At 49.9% G+C, this 4677-nt stretch overlaps 1 non-coding gene across 1 annotated transcript; it reads left to right on the top strand.

The window, feature by feature from the left end:
• The first annotated feature begins 520 nt into the window (after positions 1-520).
• On the top strand, positions 521-593 carry TRNAR-CCG (transfer RNA arginine (anticodon CCG)). The gene has a single exon. It is a non-coding gene; the product is annotated as a tRNA-Arg (tRNA).
• Positions 594-4677: the final 4084 nt, after the last annotated feature.

Raw genomic sequence — 4677 nt, 5'->3', positions numbered from 1 at the left:
TGGTGACCATCTCGTTCACAGTATCCCCATGTTCTCCAGACTGTTGCATTTGGTAGTGTCTCCCCAATCTGGCTCGTAGACTGGGATCCTGGATGGGGGCCCCTCTGCTATGACGTCCATATTTGGTTTTTATTCCATAACCCTATGGGATCTACATCCTGCTGTATTCGGTGCAGTGACGTTTTGGGTGCAAAGTCCCTTCAGCCACACAAGATGCCAGCAGCACAGAGGTGTCATGGCTAATCTCGGTGACCTAGACAGTGGTGTACATTATCAACCAGTTATTCAAGACTCCAAGCAAAAAACTGGAAATGTGGAAGTAAAGGCGGATGCAGGACAGATATAGTGCACATGTCTGCACTGATTCCATAGCCACTCTTCGGTTCTCAGTGCCCTATTGTTAGGCCGTGACCTCTGACCTGCTGTCATTATCATGTATAGAAGGACTTTAGACCAGAGGGAGGGGCGTCAGAGACTGAATAGAGTGAGGAAATAAGCTGTAAAACAATAGTACATGGAAGGCCCAGTGGCCTAATGGATAAGGCGTCAGCCTCCGGAGCTGGAGATTGTGGGTTCAAGTCCCATCTGGGTCGATTTTATATTGCATGGATTAATTTGTTAAAATAATCAAAGAGCCTTGTGGAGTGAATGTATATAATGTATGTGACATCCTATGTATAATATATGTTATATCAGTGTATTTGTATAGTGCTGGGCCATGTGATAATTTGAAGGGTGTTTTGCAGGATTTAAAGGGAGTCTGTCATCATAGCCCAGGCTTGCAGGTTAGGGTCACCTGAGTCAAGCAGTGTTTTCTCCATGCCGAGAAATGGCATATGAGATTAATTGAGCAATGACAGTAGCTTAGTTGCTCCAAAGAGCTCATTTTCATCAGATCATGGTGGTCCATGGATCAGCTCTTCGAGGTGACATCGGTGCTGGGGAGACCACTGACATCATATAAATTGGCCACATCACCAATTTTCAGCTCACACCAATTCAAGCGAATGGGGCTGAGCTGCAATACCAAGCACAGGCACTATATATTGCATGGCGCTGTGCTTGCTACGCAGTGAAGAGGCCGCAGTGATTGCTTGAACACTGTATTCCTTACAAGTAGTTGATCGGTGGGAATGCCAGGCGTTGGACCCCTAGCGATCTGATATTGATAACTTATGCTAAGGTAGGTCAGTCAATCAATATCATAGTCCCAGAAAACTCCTTGAGTCTAAGGCCCCACGTACCATGCTGCAACAGAAAAGCACTGCAGGAAAAAACATGACGGAAACATAGGTATATTTGACAAGTTTTATAAATCGCAGCATTTCTGCAATGTGTAGGTATTCTTGCTGCATTTTTTTCGGCAGCTTCTTTTACCCATGTTTTTCTACACGGGTCCTTAGCCTTAAAGTCCTTATATACATGCAGATTTCTCCAAGATTCGATCTCCATGCAATTGGTGCTTACTTAGAACCTGCACAAGGATTAGCTTCATGTGAAATCCTATTTCAATATATGAGATACAAATTGGCATCAAAATCTGCCCCAAGAATGGTGTCCGATCTAATACTTGGGACTATATAATGACTTTTTACAGATTCTCTATAGTAGGGGCACCAATAGAAGGGATACCATGGGTAGGGGGTAGAGCTGAGCGAGTAGTATTCGATCGAATACCTCCTTGCCATAGGTATTCATGTAGGCGGTTGAACACCAAGGGGTTAAACGCATTGAATATTCGATTAACCCCTTGGTGTTCGGCGCTTGCATGAATACCTATGGCGGGGAGGTGTTCGATTGAATACTACTCGCTCATCTCTAGTAGGGGGCACAGACGATGTTTAGACTTTTTTAATATTTGGAGCTTCTTACACACCCAGAAGCTTGCCTGGTGTGGAATAATCATACGAGGTGTTGTGTGTCTGCATTGTGTAGTGTCACAGCCCTATAACACCCCCTTTGTTGTCCTTGTTTTGGCTGATCAGTATCTGCTTTGCATTCTGTGTCTTTGGGCGAGCGCTCAGCATTGTTTATGGGGTAATTTTCCTACTAAGATAAAATGTATTGGGTAATATAATCCGCTGTATAAAGACGCATGAAATATCTTTGTCTTGGGCTCTACTGCTTGAGAAGAATCAGGATTTCCTTCCAGTTTCTCTATCGTTAGATGTTACAGATTGCAGAATTTTCCTTCCTTCCTGTAACAAAAATCTAGAAAGATTCCTTAACCACTTCAGTACTGGATTCACACACCAGTGAGGTCACATGGGTTGTTTGCAGCTCAGTCCCATTAAAGTGAATGGGGCTGAGCTGCAATACCGAGTGCAGCCACTAGACAAGGTGCTTGGCAGGTAATATGCAGAGATGAGTGAATGGCTTCCTAACAGGGCCAGGTTTGGTACCAATTTTGGACATGTAGGGGTGGAGCTAAGCAGTGGAGAGTAGAGCTGTGCCTGTCACACCTGTGAGGATGGTCATGTGACACGAGGGGGCGGAGCTAAGCAGTGGCGCGCAAGAGCTGTGCCTGTCACACCTGTGAGGATGGTCATGTGACACGAGGGGGCGGAGCTAAGCAGTGGCGCGCAAGAGCTGTGCCTGTCACACCTGTGAGGATGGTCATGTGACACGTGGGGGCGGAGCTACAGTGCAGAAGAAAATAGAGAAGTGATACATTCGGTGTGAGGTAAATGCTGGGAGTTGTAGTTCTCTCCACCTATATCCCTCCCTGTAATAGTCTGTGATATCTCATAGTAACAGCCTGACCATGCTGGGAGTTCTTTCCTCCTATAATCCCTCCCTAATATAACATAATAAGAGCCTGGACATGCTGGGAGTTGTAGTTCTCTCTTATTATATCTCTTTCTGTATCACCCTCTCGTAGTAACAGCCTGGACATGCTGGGAGCTGTAGTTTTCTGATTTAATCTTAACAAATGGCCACGAACGTTTAAAGGATCTCAAAAGGAGAGGAGACCATATTGTAGCTTACACAGGACTGCTGCATCCCCTCACATCTTACACAGGACTGCTGCACCCCTCACCTCTTACACAGGACTGCTGCACCCATCACCTCTTACACAGGACTGCTGCACCCCTCACATCTTACACAGGACTGCTGCACCCCTCACCTCTTACACAGGACTGCTTCACCCCTCACATCTTACACAGGACTGCTGCATCCCCTCACATCTTACACAGGACTGCTGCACCCCTCACATCTTACACGGGACTGCTGCACTCCCTCACCTCTTACACGGGACTGCTGCACCCCCTCACATCTTACACGGGACTGCTGCACCCCCTCACATCTTACACGGGACTGCTGCACCCCCTCACATCTTACACGGGACTGCTGCACCCCTCACATCTTACACAGGACTGCTGCATCCCCTCACATCTTACACAGGACTGCTGCACCCCTCACCTCTTACACAGGACTGCTGCACCCCTTACATCTTACACAGGACTGCTGCACCCCTTACATCTTACACAGGACTGCTGCACCCATCACATCTTACACAGGACTGCTGCACCCCTTACATCTTACACGGGACTGCTGCACCCCTCACCTATTACACGGGACTGCTGCACCCCCTCACATCTTACACGGGACTGCTGCACCCCCTCACATCTTACACGGGACTGCTGCACCCCCTCACATCTTACACGGGACTGCTGCACCCCCTCACATCTTACACGGGACTGCTGCACCCCCTCACATCTTACACGGGACTGCTGCACCCCCTCACATCTTACACGGGACTGCTGCACCCCCTCACATCTTACACGGGACTGCTGCACCCCCTCACATCTTACACGGGACTGCTGCACCCCCTCACATCTTACACGGGACTGCTGCACCCCCTCACATCTTACACGGGACTGCTGCACCCCCTCACATCTTACACGGGACTGCTGCACCCCTCACCTCTTACACAGGACTGCTTCACCCCTCACATCTTACACAGGACTGCTGCATCCCCTCACATCTTACACGGGACTGCTGCACCCCTCACATCTTACACGGGACTGCTGCACTCCCTCACCTCTTACACGGGACTGCTGCACCCCCTCACATCTTACACGGGACTGCTGCACCCCCTCACATCTTACACGGGACTGCTGCACCCCCTCACATCTTACACGGGACTGCTGCACCCCCTCACATCTTACACGGGACTGCTGCACCCCCTCACATCTTACACGGGACTGCTGCACCCCCTCACATCTTACACGGGACTGCTGCACCCCCTCACATCTTACACGGGACTGCTGCACCCCCTCACATCTTACACGGGACTGCTGCACCCCCTCACATCTTACACGGGACTGCTGCACCCCCTCACATCTTACACGGGACTGCTGCACCCCCTCACATCTTACACGGGACTGCTGCACCCCCTCACATCTTACACGGGACTGCTGCACCCCCTCACATCTTACACGGGACTGCTGCACCCCCTCACATCTTACACGGGACTGCTGCACCCCCTCACATCTTACACGGGACTGCTGCACCCCCTCACATCTTACACGGGACTGCTGCACCCCCTCACATCTTACACGGGACTGCTGCACCCCCTCACATCTTACACGGGACTGCTGCACCCCCTCACATCTTACACGGGACTGCTGCACCCCCTCACATCTTACACGGGACTGCTGCACCCCCTCACAT

This window comes from Leptodactylus fuscus, chromosome 9 (assembly GCF_031893055.1).
Source record: "Leptodactylus fuscus isolate aLepFus1 chromosome 9, aLepFus1.hap2, whole genome shotgun sequence".
NCBI lineage: Eukaryota > Metazoa > Chordata > Amphibia > Anura > Leptodactylidae > Leptodactylus > Leptodactylus fuscus.
Note: the sequence above shows the minus strand (reverse complement) of the source record. Positions and strands in the feature narration are given on the sequence as shown.